The 23,483-nt window shown below is 44.7% G+C and overlaps 1 long non-coding RNA gene across 2 annotated transcripts; it reads left to right on the forward strand.

Annotated features, from left to right (window-relative positions):
* LOC110261418 lies at window positions 229-19,004 on the forward strand. 2 transcript variants are annotated; one of them, XR_002345468.1, is made up of 3 exons: window positions 229-1,196; window positions 16,470-16,598; window positions 16,726-19,004. It is a non-coding gene; the product is annotated as an uncharacterized LOC110261418 (long non-coding RNA). The 2 variants fall into 2 exon arrangements; XR_002345467.1 differs by having other exon boundaries at window positions 230-1,196; window positions 16,470-19,004.

The following is a 23,483-nucleotide window of genomic DNA, read 5'->3' on the forward strand; positions in this document are numbered from 1 at the left end:
GACGTCTGCCACGGGTGAGAGATTGGGGCTTGGCAGCACTACAAGTGCCTTGCTGGCCCTGCTCATACCTGCTTGTCCTACCTCTTTGGAGAGCCAGAGTCCAGATTGAGGCTGTCAGTGAGAGGACTCAGTTCTTTTAGGGAGGCGTAACAGCATCTTTGCTTGCTTTATTCTTCCATCCATCCATCCATCCATCCATCCATCCATCCATCCATCATCTCTTCATCCCTGATTCAGCCAACATCCATTCAGCTACCCATCCATCCGCTATCCATCTCTCCATCTGTCCATCCATCCCTCCGTCCAGAAAACCTTTATTTGGAGTGAACTGTACTTGGGTGGAATGGATCTAGGGAGATACCTAAGTATCCTGACCCCCAAGAGTTGAGCAGGGCCTCCTTGAAGGGTACTGTTGGGATAGTATTAGGGAGAAGAGTCATGAGGAAATGCTTTTTATAGATATTTGGGGAGACCACAAAAAGGAGAATCAGGTGGGTCCCTTTCTTATTCTTGCTTCTATGGCTGCAGAGAAGTGCCCAGCTGGCCAGCTGGCCACTGGCACAATCTGCCTCTTTGTGTGAAACCAGTGGAATCACATATGTGCTGCTCCCAGATGCGGCCTCAGCACCAGCACTTTCCAGGCAGGAGGTTCTGTCATGGTGTTGCCTGCCAAATCTTGTCCAGAGGACTGAGGCCACTTGGCCAGCAGCTCTGCGCCTGTGAGCAGAATTGTCTGGCTGCAGAGAAGATCAGCTGGGGGTGCGGGGGCGGGGGGCAGCAGGGAAGAGCAAGAGCTTGGGGTGTGTGTGTGTGCGTGTGTGTGTGTTGTGCTGGACCAAAGTGCTTTCTCCCTGCACTCTGTACTTGAGATGTTTCACTCAATGGGAGACAAAGAGGCTTTGTGTGCTCTTCAAAGTGCTTCCTGCTGACTATGATATATGCCCAGGACAAACTCAGCCCAAAGCCGTGACCTTGCCCCCCAGTTCAAACCCCCAATGCAATTTGCAGAGGTTAGAAATGATAAAGGATGGGTGGCAGGACCCAGAGGAAAAGCAGTGAAACCCAATGGACCTTAAATAGATTGGAGGGCAAGGATTTCACATTTTAGGTGAGATCTTTAAGACAATTGTAGGAGATTCTTACATCCGCACATACAGGAAAATCAAGTAGAATCTTCGTTTCATTGTCTGGCAAAGGTAAGGTCCATTTTAAATTTTCTTTGAAGATTATGGTTGTTTTTAGTATTTAGAATGTGTGTCAGGGAGAGGGACAGCGAGGCAGCTTGTCAGATATTTTTCTTCCTTTTTTGAAGGCTCACCTGCTCTTAAGAGCAACTCGCACTTGGTCAGCGGCAGAAGAATGCCTGGTGTTCGGGCTAGTGTTTTAGATATAATTGAATTGCTGGGGTGCATTAAACATTGCCCGATTTTAAGCTGAGAAATAATTTAATGATGTGGCCTTTAGGATGGTTAATTAGCACTGTCTGTATGAACATGTAACAATAACACCACCTACCGTAAAAGCGAATGTTCTACACTTCAGAACACTCAGTTCTTTCCGGCTTCCCGCAGAGAAGCAGTCATTAACTCTTTTTTTGACAAATGCTTTGAGACACGCTCTATAGGGCTGTGAATTCACCCCTCTGGCCATTCCCTGCTTTTATCCAAGGGGCAAGCTGGCAAACTGGGAAGGTCAGGGAACTGTGAGCTCAGCTCTCGACCCAGGCACCGTGTGAGAAGGTGGTGGTCTCCCCACCCCCCCAAGAAACGTCTGAGACACTGTCACTCCAGAACCCAAAAAGAGCTTCAGACAAGGACGTGGTGAAATTGGAACCCTCATGCTCTGTTCTTAGGAGTGGAAAATGGTGCGGCTGGCATAGAAAACAATATAGTCTCCTCCAAAAATTAAAAACAGAAATACCATATGATCCAGCAACCCCTCTTCTGGGTATTTATGCAAAAGAATTGACCTCAGGACCTCAAAGAGATAGTAACACTCCTGCATTCACTGCAGCCTCGTTCACAACAGCCAAGATGTGGAAACCACATAAATGTCCATTGACGGATGAATACATAAAGAACATGTGGTTTATATGTATATACAATGGAATATTACTCAGCCTCAAAAAAGAAGGAAATCCTGCCATGTGGGATAACATAGAGGAAGCTTGGGGACGTTATGCTAAGTGAAATAAGCCAGTCACAGAAGACAAATTTTGTAGCATTTCCCTTACACAAAGTATCAGAAAACAATCAAATTCATAGAATCAAAGAGTGACACGTGGTTGCCAGGGGTTGGGGGAGGTGGAAAAAACGACTCACTAATCAGGGGGCATAAAGTTTCAGTTAAGCAGGAGAGGTAAGTACGAGAGATCTGCTGTACAACGTGGTACTTAGAGTCAATAATGCTGTATGTTACACATATTTATATATTTATTTTGCTTTTTCTTAGGGCTGCACCCTATGGAAGTTACCGGGCTAGGAATCGAATCGGAGCTACAGCTGCTGGCCTACGCCACAGGCACAGCAATGCCAGAGCCGAGCTGCATCTGTGACATATGTCATAGTTTGTGGCTATGCCGGCTCCTTAACCCACTGAGTGAGGCCAGGGATTGAACCTGCCTGCCACGTTGGGTCCTTAACCCACTGAGCCACAGCGGGAACTCCTTTCTTGTTCTTTCTTAATATGTTCTCACATTTTCAAAGCAGCCTCCCAGAGGATAACCTGTCATTCCAGTCCTCCGAGACCACCCTGCTCCACCCCTCTGCTGTCACCTCCCCTCCTGTTTCACTGGGCGACCTGCAGAGTCCCCTCATGCTCTGCCCTCTGCCTCCCTCCTTGCTCCCCACCTCCTGTGCACCCTCTGCTCCCTCATTGGAGAGATTTAGTAATTGCTCTGCCTGGAGTGCTGTGTCTCTCCTCCTCTTTCTCCTGAGTTGCTCACTCTTCTTTTCACCCAACAGAAGCCCATCTACTTGGTTAAACCTTCCTTTCCTGTCTCCCACACAAGCCAGCTTGGAAGTTCCCTCCTATTTCCCACCACGTATCTAGGAGGTATTTGTTAAGGTGTTTATTCCCGGAACTGGCATCCTCTCCTTCTCATCTGATTTTCAGCCCACACCTTAAAAATATCTGGCCTGTGGCAAGAATTAAGTTGTATTTATCGAGTGAATGAATGAATGAGTGAATGAATTAGGAGATTGGCTAGATTTTGGGCATCTCTCAGGGTTGGTCGTCCCGTCATCCTTCCTGTGAAAGTTCTTTATCTGCACTTCTCTTTTTCAAGGATATTTATCATTTCTTAACATTTATCTGCAGCCAATTATCTATGTATGTATGAGTCAAGTCTTCTCATGGCTCGCACACAGCAGGTACCCTGGGGCAGTTGTCTAGATCTGAATCAACAACGTGTCTCCCCAAACAGCTCATCTAGTATAGCACACATGTTGTTTTCTTAATATTTGTGGAATGAATAAATCTTACGTTGTCCTTATATTACTTTGCTCAGAATATGAGCTCAATACCGGTTTGTTAAACTGAATCCAACCCTTCATCACAGACATGCTCCATATCTAGAAAGGCCTGAGAATGGACTGGATTATAAAATTCAAGAGGGCAAGGATGGCATGCTGTCTTTGTTTAATACTGTTCCTGGCAGAAGGATGAACAAATGGTAGACACTAAATAAATATCTATGGATGAAGCGACGAATGTCTTGTGTCTTACGCTTAGGGAGAAAGCAAACCCAAGTAGCTGAGGATACTTCTAGAACCACTCTGGGTGAGGTTCCCCAGAGTGGCTGGCATTTTTCTCTGAATGCAATTTTTTTTCTTTTTAGGGCCACACCTGAAGCATATGGAAGTTCCCAGGCTAGGGGTCGAATTGGAGCTGCAGCTGCCAGCCTATGACACAGCCACAGCAACTCGGGATCAGAGCCATGTCTACGACCTGCACCACAGTAACGCTGGATCCTTAATCCACAAAGCGGGATTGAACTAGTGTCCTCAGATACTAGTCAGGTTCATTAGGGCTAAGCCACAATGGGAACGCCTCCAAATACAACTAAGCATCTGAAAGTCGGGAGGGACCGTTGTTATAAGCCCCTTACTCCTGTCCCTGGTGTGCTGAATAAATTTCCTTTTGATTTGGGCTAGAGTTGGTCTACGTCCTTTTTACTGCTGATGCTCTGGCACCGTGTCTGGGTTTCCAAAACCACTAGCGCAGACTGACAGCCATGTTTTCTTTCTCGCTCAAAGCTTTTCCTTAATATATGGAGTCTGGTGTCCTAAACACAAATAGACTCCCATATGGGAGAGTGGCCGTATTTCAGCTGCAATGATGGGGTGGGCAGTGCTCTGTCAAATCAATTATGTACAAGGCCCATCTTCTTTAGGGTTCCCTTGATTTTTTCCTTTTCTCCTGACAGTTCACCTTGTGCCCAACCTTCTGTCTCCTGGAGTCAGACCTGCAGACAATTGCCTGTCACCGGCTGTCTTTCCCCCCAGAGAATGTGACAGAGAGAAATGCTGCCTGTCACATTCTTCGTTATCCTTCAGATGAATTTCTCTTGATTTCTAGAATGGCACTTAAACCTGTTGGTGGTGGACAGGCCTTCCTCAATATTTTCACTGGAAGGGCCCTGAGGAAAACCGGCATTTCCTCGTTGCTTTTTTTTTTTGTTTTCTTTTTCTTTTTAGGGCCACACCCATGGCATATGGAAGTGCTCAGGTAAGGGTTGAATCCGAGCTGCAGCTGCCGGCCTACACCACAGCCACAGCCACACTGCATCTGAGCCACATCTGTGACCTACTCGCAGCTTGTACTCATGCCAGATCCTTAACTCACCGAGGCCAGGGATGGAACCTGAACCCTCATGGACACTATGTTGGGTTTTATTTATTTTTATTTTATTATTATTATTTTTTTTGTCTTTTTGCTATTTCTTTGGGCCACTCCCGCGGCATATGGAGATTCCCAGGCTAGGGGTCTAATCGGAGCTGTAGCCGCTGGCCTATGCCAGAGACACAGCAACGCGGGATCCGAGCCGCATCTGCAACCTACACCACAGCTCACGGCGACGCCAGATCGTTAACCCACTGAGCAAGGGCAGGGATCGAACCCGCAACCTCATGGTTCCTAGTCGGATTCGTTAACCACTGCGCCACGACGGGAACTCCTATGTTGGGTTCTTAAACTGCTGAACCACAATGGGAATGCTGCCTAGTTGCTTTCAGATAGATGAGATGACCTCAGGTTTCTTCTTGTTCACCTCATTTTCTATTTCTTCTGAACGACTGACATTTTGACCACGGCAAACAAGACAATCCATCCCTGGGGCCAGTTTAGAAAAGCAGCAAGTCCTCCATGAGTGGTTTTCCTCTCTGTCTGGGCCACCGTGAGCAGTGGTCAGGGGAGCTGTTTGGCTTCCTGGCAGGCGTTGTTTTTGGTGAGACCTCATCAAACCCTCTCCTGGGGTGAGCAGAGGCGATGATGGCATCCCTTTCTGTTGTTTGGTTTTCAGAGTCCAGCTTGGCAAAAGCCAGTCAAAACACAGCAAGAGTTGGAGGCAGGGGCACCCTTCTGGGTGTCAAGAAAGTAGCAGCTCTTGTCAGTGTGGGAACGTGCGGGTGACTGCCAGGCCAGCTCTTCTCTCCAAATATATTCAGGATGTGTCCACTTCTTTATGTCTTCTGTTTATACTGAATCTGGACCATGTTTAACTCTGGTAGGACTCCAGCCGTGGCCTCCCCACTTGTCTCCTTAAATCCTCTCTTGTCTCCTCCAAACAGCAGCCAAAATTATATTTTGAAGATGCAAATCCTTTTTTTCACGAGTCAAGACTCTAAGATTTTTTTTTTTAATGAAATGGCTTCTAGTGCACAAAACCTTCAAAGAGTTGCTAAAAAATAATTCGAATAGTAACTTCCTGCCACTATAACCTACTCCAGGTTGTTTCTCATGTTCATCCAAAGGAATATCTGTAGTCTACTCTTTTTTAAAAAATTTGTTAATTTAAACTTTATTTTTATTTTTTAGAAGACGCAAATAATTTTAAACACTTAACACCCTTCCATATCTCCTGCTCCTTCTTAGAATAAAATCCAGTTCCTATGATGGCCTGGCAGCCCTGAGGAGGCCCAGCTACTCCTCCCATCAGACAATCTCTTGTCCAACCCCCCTCCCCCTCTTCCATGGACGTGCCAAGTTCCCTTCTGTTTTATGGTCTCTGCATTATTTCACCTGCTTGGAATCCTTTTCAACTAGACTTTTGCATGGTTAGAACTTTCTTGGCACTGAAGCCTAAACTTATAAACCACTTTCTCGGATGACACCTATCTGACCACCCAATGGTGGTAAGACCCATCCACCATGCCCTATTTTATTTTCTCTCTTGTCCTCACCTCTCTCAGGACTTTTCTTGTTTATCTTATTTGTTCCCCATTTATAGTAAGCTGCCCCCCACTCAAGAATGTTATTCCCATGATTATTTCTGTATCTCTTGGCTTAGAAAAATGCTTGAGATAAGTAAGAGCTCAGTAAATATTTGTTGAGTATTTGAACAGATGGATACATTCCTTGAGTTTTTTCTAGGTCAACTTAGGTTGTTCATCTATAACTTTCATTTATTCTTTCTTCAGGGAACATCTGGGATGTCAGAGCTTGGGATCTGGAATCTGAGAATGTTGTGCTCAAGGTCTCACTTTGCTACATGCTAACTGGGAACTCGCCCAGCCTCAGTTAACCCTTCTCTATAATGGGGATAATAACAGTAGGGCAACCCCCAAGCTGGTTGTAAAGACCAAAGGGTGTAATATTTTATTGGTATCTGACATACAGAATTGCTCAATAAAAATTAAAATTTGGTCAGTTTATATGGAGTAGAGTGGATTCAGCTCAAAACCTTGAGAGGAAAGTAGATTCCTGACAAACCCTATTTCCAAGAGAAAAATTTAAGCGTGGGCTTTGGTGCCAGAGAGACCGGGTTCTAACCCTAGCCCCATCATTTGAGTCACTTCATTAGTTTTAGTTGCCTCCCTTATAATATGGAGAAAATTACACATCCCTTGTTGAGTTGAGGCGAGGACTACAAATAGTGCACACAAGGGGCTGAGCCGGTGCCTAGTTTGGGACTCTGTAAGTGGCAGCCGCCTTGTCCCAGCTGCCCGGGTGGCAGGGTTCGCAGTGCAGAGAGGAAGAGAAGAGAGGAAGCAGGCAATCTGGCAATCTGGGGAAATTCTTTTCTAACACTTCTGATAAGCACGAGCCCAGGGGCTGTCTCATTTGACTTCCTCTTGCTTTCCTGTCTGGTTGGCAGTCACCAGGCTGGGAGCCATGCCATGGCCCCTCGCTGGTGGGTCAGCATGTTTTATTTCCCCTCGGTCCTCTCTAATGAAAAGCACTCGCATCCAGTAAATCTTTCCTTTGCTCTTATTAAAGCACTTGATGTTGGTTATTGAGGTCCGTTCCCAGCTAGGTGAGAATCAATAAGGTGACCTCTTAATCACCTCGGCAATCAGCGAGCTCTTTTCTTAGCTTGCACTCAGGCCAGTGCCCACAGAACTCCTGACGCTCACCAGGCCCTGGTTACCCACCAAGCGGTGCGGAGACCTCCCCCTACGTTTCCTCTCTCCCCAGCGACCTCGAGGAGTCTCGAGTCCTCTGAGCCAGCCCTGCTCTCTGCTTGTCTCTGCTCGGCTATGTTTGGCAGGATAATGAACAATCTTGTGCTTCTGGAAAGGGAAGGGGACAGTCAATACCTGATTATAGATGGTTTTTTTTTTTTTTTAACTGAACTATTGTTGACTTATAATGTTGTGCTAGTTTCTGGTGTACAGCAAAGTGATTCAGTTATGTGTGTGTATGTGTGAGAGAGATTCATATATATATGAATCTGGATATACACACCCTCCATCCCCTCTTCCTTTTTGGGAACCATAAATTTGATTTCTGTCTGTGAGTTTGTTTTCTGTCTGTGAGTTGGTTTCTGTTTTGTAAATAAGTTCACATGTATCATATTTTAGATTTTACGTATAAGTGATATCACATGGTATTTGTCTTTCTTTGTCTTATTTCACTTAGTATGATAATCTCTAGGTCCATCCATGCTACTACAGATGGCATTATCTCACTCTTTTCATGGCTGAGTAGTATTCCATTACATATTTGATATATATGTAATATATATATAACTGATCACGTATAATAGATATACGTATATGTATATATATATATCTCACAACAAATGACCTCATTTTGGTCGTTGTGTCTTTGTTCATGCTGTGCAACTGCTTAGAATGAAAGCTATCTTGTCTCTGCAGAGTAAAGCCTTTCTCCCCCCTCAACGCTCAAATCCACCTTTGCTGGGAAGCCCTCAATTCCCCGAGGAAGTCATTTGCCCCTTGCAATGTTTTGAACAGAAGTCTACTCTAAAGCATGTTGCACCATATTTGGGTTCTCTCCTGTATGCTGGCCAGTCTGTGGTCTCCTTAAGGGCAGGTAATGTGTCTTAGTCATCTCTGAATCATCATGACCCACCTTGAAGCCTGGCACACAGAGTTCAGCTGTGTTTGTTAGAAGGAAAGTAGGAAGGCAGGAAGGCAGGAAAGGAAGAAAGGAAAAGAAGAAGGAAAGAAGGAAGGTGTTAGTTACTTTATATAGTCCTGGGAATTAGCATAGGTTCAAGGCCTGGCATTGCCAATAACTGCTGGGTAAATTTAGGCAAGATTTATAATCAATTTCAGCCTTAATTTCCTTATTGGTCATTGAAGAAGAATATCCCCTAAATTCCTTCCAGCTGAAGCATTTGGTAACCTTATGCCTCTAAGCCTGTGGTTCTCAAAGCTTTCATACCTAAAGCCACTTTATGTGACAAATATTTTGAACTCCCCTTTTGCCAACATATGATGAAATCACCCATAGTATAACCTACATCCAATCAATTAAAAAAAATAGTGTTCTAACTGTAATATAAAAGAAAAATCATGGATGATAAAATAACATTTTTTTTTTTTTTTTAAATATAGAAGCATGGCTGGGCTCCCACTCGAAGGCCTAACGCAAGAGTCAGATGCTTGTACTTCCACAAGAATCAGTTTCAGTGACTGCTGCTGTCATCATGGAACTGTTTTTATCCTTTTTAGGGCTGAACCGGTAGCATATGGAAATTCCCTGGGTCAGGGGTCGAATCAGAGCTGCAGCTGCGCCCTACACCACAGACACAGCAACAATGGATCTTTAACCCACCGAGCTAGGCTTTCGATCAAACCTTTATCCTCATAGGGACAACGTTGGGTCCTAAACCTACTGCGCCACGACGGGAACTCCACATGTAACTATTTTTAATGATAAAAGTTCTAAGCAAGCAGCATACCATTTTTCCAGAATTGATAGAATGGTCACATCCTAGAAAATTCAGGATACATAAAACAAAGGTATTTCTTAAGCTCGGAGAAGCTTTTCACTTATGTGAATATCTGGTGGGGCTTTCAAACATTTTTTTTGGGGAAGCAGGAAGGTTCTTCATAGTGCTGGGCTACCTCTGACACTGAAGCACTCTAGCGTCTTTGATCTACGCCCACCACCTACCAGCAGGGTCTCCAAACATTGCCCCATCCCAGAACTTCCCCACCCACCAATATCTGAAATGCCGTCTACAGAACGCTGTCATTCCCACCAAGAACCAGCACAGGATGCTTTCAAATGTTATGGTCAGGGCTGGCTTCCAGGGATGTGTGATCTGCATAGTGGCACAGAGCCCCATTCTTAGAAGGGCTCTGTGCTTGGTTTAATCTTTGTTGGCATTGTCTTAAAATTCTTAATGCTTTTTGAATAAGGGGCCCTGGTTTTCATTTTGCACCAGGCCCTGTAGTGATGGAGACAGCCCTGGCTATGTATCCTGACAGGAATCCTGTTTTCCTAAGTATCTGAACGATGCTTAGTATTTGAATGATTGGCTTGCTTTCCCTGCCAGTGCTTTCTTGCAATTAGATAAATTATCCCTAATTGTTTTAATTTATTGATTGGTGATCAATTTGTTCATTCATTAAATCAATAAATACTGAGTTTCTGTTACATACCAGGTAGACTCTAGACTGAGAAGGCCTGAATTCCAATCTTGTAAGAACTCACAAACTCTTGGGTTCTCTTTAACATGGTGTTATCAATCATAACTATTCTGACTTATTCTCTAGAATAGCTGTGAATGCAAAAAATACCGTACATTTGGAAGTAAATAGTATATTATGTCAATTGCTAGTTTTATTATTGGGCTGCTTTCCATCTCAAGGGCAGTTTTCTCCTTTTTTTGTTTTCAGTTATAAACTGAAACCCCTGAACATGGCTCTTTTAAAAATTTCAATTTTATTAACTGATTTATTTTATTTCTTTTCGGAAAAAATTGATGTACATTGACTTACAATGTTATATTAATTTCAGGAGAACAATAGAGTGATTTGATGTTTTTACACATTACAAAATGACCACCATACATAGTTATTATGGTGTTACTGATTATATTCCCTGCAGTGTACATTACATTCTTATGACATTTAATTTTTAACCGGAAGTTTGTACCTCTTAATCTACCTCACCCATTCGCTCATCTTCCCACCCTGCTTCCATCTGGTAACCAGTACTTTGCTTTCGGTGTCTATGAGTCTGTTTCTATTTTATGTTTGTTCATTGTTTTCTTTTTTAGATTCCACCTATAATTGGAGTCATAGAGTGTTTTCTTTCTCTGACTTATTTTGCATCGCATAATACCTTAGGCGTTGTGTTGTCACAAATGACAAGATGTCATTCTTTTTTATGGCTGAGTGATATTCCATTTTATGTCTATACCACCTCTTTTTTATCATGGGCACTCAGGTTGCTTCCATAGCTCGGCTACTGTAAATAAGGCTGCAGGAACATGACACTCTTGACGGCACCAAATATTAACTTTCCTGTGAAAATCAGGAAATGAGGAGAGTGATTTGATTCAGCAAAATTTATCAACTTGGGTTTCACTAGTTGGGAATTTATGATCATTCATAAAAGAATTTCACCTAATGGAGAAATTTTTTTTTTTTTTGTCTTTTTTGCTATTTCTTGGGCCGCTCCCACGGCATATGGAGGTTCCCAGGCTAGGGGTCTAATTGGAGCTGTAGCCACCGGCCTATCCCAGAGCCACAGCAACGCGGGATCCGAGCCGTGTCTGCAACCTACACCACAGCTCATGGCAACGCCGGATCGTTAACCCACTGAGCAAGGGCAGGGACCGAACCCGCAACCTCATGGTTTCTAGTCGGATTCGTTAACCACTGCGCCACGACGGGAACTCCATTGGAGAAATCTTAAATTCAGTTGATCACAGAATTATGGAAGTTTTGAAATGGACTTCAAAAAATTATCCAGTGCCTGAATCTGCTCTGACACCCTTACGGAGTATTCATAGAGCCAGCTTTGGATAACTCTTGTGATGTGTGTTGCAGAAGCATGTGCTTCCTATGCTAAGAACGTTTAAAAAAGCAATTTAGCAGCCTTCGTATGCTAATTACAAATTATTCTTATCTACTCATTAAAGCAGGGCAGGGCTGCATGCCTTCTACTTGGCAACACTTACTTAATCTAGCTGTATTTTATAGTAACAAAACTGCTCTGAAAAGACAATCTATAATTCACGCTTCTCACTAATTCCGCTCAGCCCTAAGCAATTAATTTTTTTATTAGTAAGATATGACCATATTAAGAAGAAATAAAAAATATAAGGATTAACTTTAAAAAGTATTATGCTTAGAATCCACTGGGATATAGTTAATTGATTCAGAGATTATTATGCAGCAACAATTTGTGCTTTGGGGGAAGATAAAAGCCAGTCTTGCTTTAATTTGTTGGAGTCATGGGCCGAGTCCCAGTATGGTCCAGGCATGGTGTCATGTCAAGGATGATCCTAACTCATTTATGGGAAGAGGAAGGGCCATTGCACTTGGAGTTTGGAGTTCTTTCTTTCTTTTTTTTTCCTTTTTTGGGGCCACACCCACGGCATATGGAGGTTCCCAGTCTAGGGGTTGAATAGGAGTTGTAGTGGCCAGCCTATGCCACAGCCACAGCAAAACCAGATCTGAGCCACATCCTCGACCCCACACCACAGCTCACGGCAACACTGGATCCTTAACCCACTGAGCAAGGGCAGGGATCGAACCTGTGTCCTCATGGATACTAGTCAGGTTCATTTCCACTGAGCCACAATGGGAACTCCGAGACTGGAGTTCTTTACTTTGTTGTGCCTCTATGAAAACAGAATTGATTGGAGTAAATTCTTGCATGGCTTACTAGCTGTATTGGGCTGATAACTGAGACCTCGAAGAGTAATACTTCTTGATGACACCATGGAAATGGCAGATTTTATTTAGACAGATTTTATATGCAAACCTATTTTTACACACATGAATGTGTATGCGTGTGTGTGCGTGTGCATTTGTGCTTTGAGGCATGAGAAAGTCAAAGAGTCATGTCCTCTGATAATGCTGGGTGAGGCGGGCTATTTAATAGTGTTGGAAGGATCCAAGTGCCTTGCAAGCACTTGACTCTTCCTGCCCAGTGGGGTGTGAAATCCTCCTCCTGCCACAAAATCTCAGAGAGTAGAAACAATGCAGCTGCCTACAAATAGAGGGACAGATGCTTCAGGTTAGAGAGACAGGGAGCTGCAGTAAAATACCGAGTGTGTTGGAGGGAATCAGAGTTTTCCCCAGAAATAAATTATTTAACAATTGGTGCCTGGTGTTTACAAAGGCTGAGCTCTTAAGAAAGTATGTGGAGGAAGACCAGGGCTTATTAGGAAGGGCTTTGAAGGAAGAAATGGGCATTCCCGTGTGAAGAGTCTGGAATGAGAGTGTGGTGGGCAGGAGAGACAGCCAGTACCTTAGGCTTATTAATTGCAGCATTTTTCAAAGCCTGGCTCACCAACCATCCACACGAGACTCACTGTGGAGCTCATTAAAAATGTGAATTTCTCAGCCTCACTTCAGGTTTGCAGAATTAGGAGAATTTTTTTTTTTCTACAGCACCCACGGAATGTGGAAGTTCCTAGGCAAAGAGTCAAGCCTGAACCACAGCTGTAACCAGAGCCATAGAAGTGACAGTGCTAGATACTTAACCTACTGAGCCACAAGGGAACTCCTAGGAATAGATATATTTTACAAGCTTCCTGGATCATTCTTAGTCATACTGAAGACTGAAAAATCAGTTTTCAGAAAGAATTGAATAAATATTGGTTTGAAGCCTATCTCCCCTCTAGAATATGTGTTCCTTGAGGAGTAATGATCATATTATCCAGCATATTTCTGGGACCTAGTTCAGTCAATCAACCATAAATACCACTCAATAAATAGTTTCTGAATTATTAAGTGAATGAATGAATAAAAGGAATGATTAACTGATATCATAGCCTACAAAATCTTTTATAGTTCTTTGCATTTTGGTAATGGTGCCAAAAGATTCTAGTTTTTTTGGTTTTTGTCTTTTTAAGCCCTCACTTGAGGCATATGAAGGCTCCCAGGCTAGGGGTCAAATCAGAGCTACAGCTGCTGGCCTATACCACAGCCACAGTCACATGGTCTCATGTGCTACCTACACCACAGCTCACGGCAACGCCAGATCCTTAACCCACTAATCAACGCCAGGGATTGAAACTGCATCCTCTGGATACTAGTCAGATTGGTTTCCACTGAGCCACAACAGGAACTCCAGATTCTAATTCTTTTTTTAGGATGGGATTAGACATTTTCAGTAAAATTCATTTTTTAAAATTCCTATTTTAAAAACTTTAAAGCATTGTTGTAGAGAGGTATCTCAAGTAGATGGAATCTTCCTTTTTTTTATTACTCAAATGAATTTATCACATCTGTAGTTGTATAGTGATTATCACAGTCCAATTCACAGGATTTCCATCCCACAATCCAAGCACATCCCCCTACCCCCCAAAGTGTCTCCTCCGGGGACCATAAGTTTTTCAATGTCTGTGAGTCAGCGTCTGTTCTGCAAAGAAGTTCAGTCTGTCCTTTTTTCAGAGTCCACATGTCAGTGAAAGCATTGGATGTTGGTGTCTCATGGAATCTTCTGATTACAGTAAAGGTTTTGGTACCGGAGTGGGGAATACCAGCCGAGTGTACCATCTCTCATAGAATTCTTTCTTAAGTTTGTTTCTGTCCCTGCTGTACACCACATACCTAGTGAGAGCAGTATTTCAAGGAAACATGTATGAACTTACAGTTAAACCCCAGAGGGAAGAGTTCAAAGACAGAGCACATCATATTGTGGTGGCTGGACCATCTTTCAACTCCCTCCCTGTTACGTAACCTAAGGATACAGAGGAGCTGCAACCTTACCCCAAGCCCTTCTTCCCAGACAGAGGTTGTTTCATAAAATCCACTCAGGCCCTTCTTCTCAAGTTCTTCATACACTTTTCACCAGAAAAAAGAAATCATTCATATCTAACAAAGAGACGTGGATTCTTTAGATAGTTTCCATTATAAGTTTTTGGCACCGCTATTACCCTCAGCTCAAGTTACCTTTCTGATCCCCCTTCTTTCATCTGCTGAGAATGGATTATTTCCTTATTAGCTTGAATCCGTTACTGTTCACTGAGAACAGCCTGTGTATGAACAATGCTACCTCTGGAATATTCCTGGAGACCCATGGTTGCTCCGTAACTTTCCCTTAAAACTGGCTTTCCTGAGAGTGGGATGGCAAGTGTGCTTTCTGGAAAGGGCTGTTACCACCACGAAAACCTTCCAGACCTCTGCCTTGAGAAAGGTGAGCAGTGCCAGCATGTGTTGAGACGTGACGGCAAAGTATTTTCTGCGGAGTTGCTCCGGGATTCTGAGGTGATCCCTCATGAGCCTACTCCATTGGGGGTGCCTAAGGTTTGTGACAAGGAGACCCAGGGGTGAGTCTCCAAGTCTCCATACTCTGCCTCAATCAGAATCCTTCTGCTTTGAACAGCACAGGGAACTATAGCCAATCTCCTGGGACAGACCATGATGGAAAATAATACATAAAAAATGTGTATATATATATGTGTGGTGTGTGTATGTGTGACTGAGTCACTTTACTGTACAGCAGAAATTGGACAACATAGTAAATCAACTATACTTGAATTAAAAAAAAAGAGAAAAAAAGAAATTCTCCTTCTTATCTCTTATTTCCTTTGAAAAAAGGACCCCATTCCTAAATAGCTTAGAAATCACTTTTATAGGTTATCTCAGATTTGAAACATTTCTTGGGATTTCTCTGGTGGCGCAGAGGATTAAGGAATATCTGGGGCTGTCACTGCAGTAGCTTGGGTCTCTGCTGTGGCATGGGTTAAATCCGCAGCCTGGGAACTTCTACATGCCGCAGGTGGGGCCAAACATTTTTGGGAAACATTTTTTTCTTTTCTTTTTCTTTCTTTGGCTTTTTGCTTTTTCTAGGGCCGCTCCCTGGCATATGGAGGTTCCCAGGCTAGGGGTCGAATCGGAGCTGTAGCCACCGGCCTACACCAGAGCCATAGCAACGTGGGATCCCAGCCGCGTCTGCAACCTACACCACAGCTCACAGCAATGCCGGATCTTAACCCCCTGAGCAAGGTCAGGGATTTAACCCGCCACCTCACGGTTCCTAGTCAGATTCGTTAACCACTGTGCCATGATGGGAACTCCTGGGAACATTTCTTGAGGCTCTTAACCAAGGTCCATGGATATTATTCAGGGATCTCTGACTCTGGGTGGGAAAAATTACATCTTTATGTTCACCAATCTATAACTGAAATTTATCATTTTTATTAGTTATGCTTAGCAGCAAGTCACTGTCACATTTGTAAATATTCCCACCTTTGAATTTCTGGTAATTATTAGTCCTCCAACAGAGCTGACTTTTTGATGTATTAATAAAGGAGCATTTATAGTACTGCAGCATTTTAAATATTTTGATGATTATATTTCAATATTTTAATATCTTTGATGTCCTTTATATGCATTAAAAAATTATCCTGAGAAGAGATTTATAAGCTTTACCAGATGGTTCAGAGGGTCCACAGCACACCAAAAGGTATGGACCTCTGAAAGTAACTCCGTGTCTGCATTTGGGGTGGCAGAAGATAATAAATTATGGCGAGACGTGAGAAGACTTGAAAACAGAAGGCCTGGGTTTGAGTCCCAGCTCTGCCACTTGTCAGCAAAAGAGCAGGTCATGAGCTCTTTTTTGCTGTTGTTATTGTTTTGTTTTGTTTTTTTGTTTTTTCAGGGCCGCAACCTTGGCATATGGAGGTTCCCACGCTAGGGGTTAAATTGGAGCTACAGCTGCCAGCCTACACCACAGCCACAGCAATGCTGAATCCTTAACCCACTGAGTGAGGCCAGGCATCAAACCCACATCCTCATGGATACTAGTTGGGTTTGTAACCCGCTGAGCCGCAATGAGAACTCCAATTTTTCTTTTATTTTGAATTCCAGAGACCACGAAAGGAAGCTTGAGGTTTTTACATGACTCCAAAGACGCCCTTTACAAACGGTTGAGACGCATTCATCTACCGAGGGAAATGGATTAAAAAAAAAAAAAAATCGAGGGTGGCAATGCCTGTGGTAAGTACTGGAAAAGCACAGAGGAAGGCACATGGCAAAGGACGATTAACTTCCTTGAGAAGATTTGGTTTATTTTCTCCTCCTGGAAGAAAATGGCAGTAAAGCCGTCACCTCTCTTCCCTTCCAGCTCATGGAGTTCCCAATAAAGAACCGGTCTGCTGGGCCACTGAAGAAACAAGGAGGAGACAGAATCCTTTCTCCTGCTCGGCTCCTGGCTTCAGATTCTTGGCTTGTGGGAGTGGAATGCTGGCCAGAGCAGTCACTGGTTGGGGGTGGGGGGCTCTTCTGTCCATCCATCCACATACAGGATCCGAAATCCCCACAGCTCAGGGGGAGGGGCTGAGGGCAGATTGCTGGGGGCTGCGAGCCCGCTGAGTTCCAGGGGCAAAAGGGGAGAGAAGGCACCTGCCTTTGGTGAGTGCTGTGCCTGGCACCGTGCTGTGTGTCACAGCGCCTTGAACCTTGGCTCAGAAATGCAAGTTAGATACGCTTCACATTTTACAGATGAAGGAACTGAGACTCCGAAAAGCTAAGAGATTTGCTCCAATTCCAGCAGTCCTGCTGGGATTTGAACCCAGGTCAGTATGACTCCAAACCCAGGTTCTATCTCCTCCTACAAAGAGCATGTCCTTGCTCACCCTACAGTCATTACTGGTCGAGGTGACCTTAGTTTCCCACAAAAAGGCTAGAAAATACGCTTATTCATCTTTAGCCTTATGCTTTCAGACTCATTCTTAAAAACCTTCTTTAGGTAAGTTAAGGACAAGAGGCATGCGTTTTCAAAACACTACTATCTTAGCGGTTTATAAAATGCTGTCACACAATCATCTCTTTGACACCTCATCTCCCCCCTCGATTTACAAGTGAAGAAGGTGAGGCTCAAGGTGGTTAAGTGACTTGCCCAAGGGAGAGATTTGTTCAGTCAGAAAGATGGGCCTGATCCTTGTCTACTTTGCGTTCTGACTCGAAGAGGCGCAAGACATAGGCTCAAGCGGGAGATCTCACTAAATTTCGTGTCAGATCCTCCTCTTGGTAATTTAACCCTGTCATTCCTAGTTGTATCCCTTTGGAAAACCACCACCAAGCCTTTCTCACTTGAGATTTTTATGCTAAAAGATTCCCTGTACAAACCGCCTCATTCTTTCCACGACCAACCAACCAACCAACTCAGCAAGGCTCCCCGAAGTGTGCACTGCACGTCTGGCCCTCGCCTCATCCTCCAGGCGGCTCTAGCTGCCCTCCCAGTTAGAATTTATGCAGATGTTCACAGGATAGGCGGGGGCAAGGAAGGAGGTGGCTGTCTCGGTTGTCTGTTTATCTCGTGAATGTGCGGGCTCTCCTAGACCCTTTGTCTGCGAGGCCAGGTCCCAGTTAGGGTGCAGGGCTCCCCCAAAGGGAAGGACTATTTCAGTTTTGTAAACACCGCCCTCCAAAAACCACTTGACATAAATGTTTCATGGCTCGCCTCCGCGAGGCCGCGGCTGGAACACTCAGCTGTGAGGCTGTTTATATTTGTGGAACTCTCTTGAACATTTGCTGCGGGTTTCAAACAGCTGCTCTGCTGAAGCTCTGGGGATAGGAAGATCATGAATATTCAGGTGAAGCCACCAGAATGAACAGCCGTTAATAGAATAAATGCCTAAACAGTTGTGTAAGGCTTATTAAGACCTATTGGGGCTGAGATAATAAATTCCCACTCTGACATGTTGCAACTACTGTCGCTTAAACACTTTGGACCACCTCTTCCGAACTGGAGGAAAAAATGATGTTAGTTCTCCGCGCAAACACAAAGAAACACCTGGAAGCCTTGGCAAGGGAATGAGATTTGGCAGAGATCTTTCCGTGGACCGGTGCATCCTCAGGAAAACGATGTGTCGTTCATTGTTCGCGCTGTCAAGGTTACCTCAGTCGATTACAGGCTGGAGTGGGCATGGCTCTGGCACCCGACAGAATCAGTCCCGACTCCATCAGACTGCCGGACATCAGCTGAGAGCCGACACCAACATCTGGGGCACTGAACCCAGCCCTCTGCCCCCTCCCCCACCTCAGTACCCGTGGCCTGGACCGTCTCCCTTCTCAGCCCCTTCCCATGTCGTATCGGAGGGACCAAATATACACTAACCTTGGGTTCTTTTCTCTTCTGCTCCGCCAATCCATAGCAGGGAACAGAGGGCAAAGTTTGCCAATGCAGACGTGACCTTTCCAAGGGGCAATACCTAGTTCATTAAAAAGTCCATTGCAACGACCTACTGTTTAGCACAGGGAAATTTACTTAATATTTTGTAATAACCTATAAGGGAAAAGGGTCGGAAAAAGACCATGTATAACCGATGTACTTTGCTGTACACCTGAAATTAACACAGCACTGTAAATCGAGTATACTTTAAATAAACCAAAATCCATTGCTCACGGGGCTGGCGGCGCGCGTGCTGTAAAAATGGGGAATGTGGGAGACAGCAGAGAGGTGCCGTTTTCTCCTTTGAATGTCTCCTCTTGGATGTTAGCTGTCGCATTGCATTAGGCTGAGTCAGACTTTGTGGTTCTGGCACCCAGAGTCACCAGGCATTCACCAGAGGGAAACGGAGGAGCTCACCCACGTTTGCTCCTAGAGACAGACTCCGTAACATGTGATCAGAAACCTGCTGTCAATTCAGATAAAGGCATTTGACTTCAAATAAAGGCGACTAACTTAGTGAAGGGAGCCTGTACATGTAAGGCCACATGTGCTTCTCCAGAGCTGTCACGGAGAGCTCACCCAGACGAGTCATCTTGGCTTAGTTTCCCCACCTCTGAAGACAGGATGGTGTCCTGCCAAAGCCTCTGAGTCATCAGAATTTTGGAAAGCACACCAACAGCAAAGAACTGCAAATTTCCCAATGCATCTGGGTCTACGTAGTAGATCTAAGAATGATGTGGATCTGTAGCTGAATCAAGCCTTGAGAGACCCAAGCCAAGTTATTTCGCCTCTCTGAGGCATAGTTGCCTCATCTGCGACTTAGCATTTTTCTATCTACTCGCAATCTTACTCTGAGGGTTAAAAACTTGTAAGCCACCTGATAAAGGATCCGGCCCATAGTAGTTGCTCAGTTAGTATTGTTTGTTCATTCATTCAACCATTATCCATGAGCGTGTTTACTTCTCTTCCTCCCCATTCCCTCCACCAATGACTTGCACAGGGTTAGGTTGAAAAAAATTCCCCTGCAAAGAAGCAGAGATTGGCTTCTTTCTTATGCAGTTTCAGATATTTCCACGCATTTAACTTACTGGATAAATCAGCAATTTGCATAAAAGCCAGGCAAATGGAAGGGGAAACAAATCTTAGATGCCCCCTTTCCTTCAGCCCTCCAAACTCTAGTTGGCATCAATTATGGGTGACCTGGTTATCAATAGAAGAACCAAATCTGTTTCGGAACCCTTTGTGTCATGGTTAAAGTTCCTGAGGAAGAACAGATGGAATAAATTAATTAGTCAAAGCATGCTTAACTAGAAGGACATTTCTTTCCAAGAGTGGCCAAAGGGTAGGGAGGGACACACAAGGGGCAAGTAGCAGAAGTGCCTCAGAGAGCGGAGGGCTGGGACTGGGCATCAGTCTGTATTTTGAATAAAGATGTATGGTTTTTGTTCCCATTAGCAAGCCAGCCAGGAGGAGTCCGATGGCTGTTATTCTTCCAGAGATGGGTAGGAAAGTGACCCTGAAAATCTGTCCAAATGGCAAAACTCTTTCAGAACAGGGGGTAGGAAGTCTTTCCTTTCATGTGTTCTCAATAGAGTTGAGGCAGACGTTCGTCTATAATGATGCCTCCTGGCAGGATCTTGGATGGGGTTGGTGGACGCGTTTAGGAAGCTGCTGGCCAAGACTGTTTGCTTGGCCAAAAGCAGGGGTCTGGCTGATTTGAGACCAGATGATCATCCTATTTCTCTTTCTCTCTCTTTTTTTTCCTTCCCCCTATTTTGAGCTAAGAGTCATTTTATCACCTCCCTGCCTCCCTGCTTGGCATCTCCCAGTATCAACCTCCCTTCGTGGGTTCTGAAGTCAAGGCTTCCACTGAAGGATGGAGATCTCTCGGGAGTACTGTTGTAATATTATTGTTATTATTATTATTTTTACCACATGACAGGTGTGCACTCTGGGCAGACCCATAGGGTAGAAGACCCTTGGGGGCTCCCGGATTGTGGCTTTGACACGTTAACTGTACCCGCCCCAGATCGCTTTGTCACACGCAGCTACTTCACTATTTCTCTTTCCCTCTGAACCTGAACAAACAGTAAACAACACATGCTTCTTATTCCAATCCTGGAAAAGAAGAGCTGTTTCCGATGAAAGCCCATGCCAGGCGGAATCCTTCTTTTTCCAAGAGGTTTTGGGAATGAGTGATTTTTATTTTTGTCCAACGAGCAGGGGGGAAAAAAAAAGAAAGCAAAATGGAGGTTGCTTCTTGGATAATCGGTGCAGGAAGGGACCTGAGCGATGACTGAGCCCAACCTGCCAATTATAGGTGAGGACACTTGGGGCCCAGAGATTGAATGGCTCCCCCAGGTGAGGGAGGTCAGGGGAGAGTGGAGGCTGCTGTTGGAAGTAATAAGAAGGATAAATTACATGTACTAAGGACTTTGGGATTCAGGCATTGTCTTATTCCTCCTAAGATCCCTCTCTTATTCAGGGGAGGACACAAAGGCTTGGGACGCTTGGGTAACTCACCAAGGTCACGCAGATCGTGTGTGGCAGGGGCCGTTGGATCCCAAAACCGCATGCTTCCACGCTACTTTTCTTAGACCACTTCCCACCACTCCCCATTTGCAAGTGGAGTCCATGAGCCCAGCAGAGACCGGGGCGGGGGGGGGGGGAGAGTCCCTGCTTGCCAGCAAGAACAATACAACCAAATCTCCCATGTGCAGTGGCCCCAGCAGAGCCAGTGAGAGCAGGGGATGTGGGCATATGAGTGAGCCTAAGCCACTGGCTTAATCTTTTGCAATCTTTGACTCAAAAAAACTTTATTTTGCAGTTGTGGTTAGAGGTAATTTCAAATATGTTCCAGATGTAACTAGAGGCTGGTGAGCAGGTCTCAGGGCAAGAAGGAGCTGGGCCATGTGTGCATAGCACCCAGGGCTGGCTCAGGAAGTGGCTCTATCAGCTGAAAAGGTAACGTGCTTCCTTTTGCCTCTGGCCAGAGGAAATGCGGGGGTAGCAGGGGGCCGGCTGCAGCTGGCTTGAGCTGGGTGGCTGAGGACGAGAGGGCAGCTCCCAGAGGGAAAGGACCCCGCTCTTTCTGTTTCTGTGCAGCATGGTATCTGGGTTGCATGATTTCTGGACAGTTAGGTCTGCACTTTACTGGCAGTAGCTGGTAAGTAGCTCATTTCCTCTAAGCCTCAATATATCCATCTGTAAAATGGGGCTTGATACCTGCCCCTTAGGGCTGTTTTGAGAATTAGGGAGAAAGTATGCAAAGAATCTGAGACAGAAAATGTTGGCTATTATTTTTTTATCTGGGGGCCAGGAACCATCACTAAATCAACAGATTTTTTAGAATTTTTCTCCCACTCTCTCTCTTTGCTCAAAAGATCATCTGTGACCCATACCACAGCTCATGTCATTGCCAGATCCTTAACCCACTGAGCAAGGCCAAGGATCAAACCTGCATCCTCATGGATACCAGTCAAGTTTGTTACCACTGAGCCACAACAGGAGATCTGAAAATTCTGAAAAATTTTCAGTGGAAAGTTCCAGCATAAATAGTGCATCCAAATGAAAACTAATTATGTTGGATACCCACTTAACCAAATACTAACAGAATTTCTGAATATATCTAAGACTTAAATACCAAAAAAAAAAAAAAATCAATTAATAAAAAAAAGATCCTGAAAGTTTTTTTTTTCTTTTGATTTTTTTTCCCTTTTTTTTTTTCGGCTACCACTGAGGCATGTGGAAATTCCTGGGCTGGGGATTGAATCTGAGCAGGAGCCTATGCCACAGCAGCAGCAATGCTGGATTCTTAACCCACTCTGCTGGGCTGGGGGAATCTAACCAGCGCCTCCACAGAGACAAGCCAGATCATTAACCTACTGCGCCACAGCAGGAACCCCAGTTCCTGAATTTTTAAAGAACGTGGATCCCAAGGAATATTTTTAGGTTTTCTGAGTGGGTTAGTGGATAGTGTCTCTACACATAGGAGAGACAGAGGGCCTGGCTGGAGTGGCTACAGGAGGAGAAGAAGTCTGGGGAAGAAGTCTAGGGAAGGTGCAGGGAGGGCGAGAGAGGTAGCTGCAGCCCTAGGCAAAGGAATTGGGGGAAACCAGAAGGATTTCCAAGGATGAGTTAGAGGAGGTTTGCTGTGTGACATGTCTCACTCCAGCTCCACTTAGAAGCCTTTGATAGAAAAATCTTACCCTTCAGTGCTTTTTGAATATGGTTTGTGATATCCGTTGACAGCAGACTCCAGGATAAGAGTGGCTAAAAGTGGCTCAGCTTATGTAAGCTACTTCTCAGGATCTGTGTGTTGGGTAGGGTCACTCTGGGGGTTGCCCAGTGCCATGAACAGAGCAGACCCACAGGGGCAGTGACTCGGCTCTCTGGATTGACTTGCTTTGGAGTTCAAAATGCTGTTTGACTCAGGAGTGTCTGTGAATGGGATAAAATTGGTGGCCAGGAGTTCCTGTTGTGGCTCAGAGGTTAATGAACCCCACTGGCATCCATGAGGACGTGGGTTCGATCTCTGGCCTCGGTCAGTGGGTAAAGGATCCAGTGTTGCTGTGAGCTGTGGTGTAGGCTGGCAGCTGCAACTCTGATTGGATTCCTAGCCTGGGAACTTCCATGTGCCATGGGTGTGGCCCTAAAAAGACAAAACCCCCCCAAAATTGGTGGCCATATGTGTGCATGAAGGTGATGGT

Source organism: Sus scrofa, chromosome 6 (assembly GCF_000003025.6).
Source record: "Sus scrofa isolate TJ Tabasco breed Duroc chromosome 6, Sscrofa11.1, whole genome shotgun sequence".
NCBI lineage: Eukaryota > Metazoa > Chordata > Mammalia > Artiodactyla > Suidae > Sus > Sus scrofa.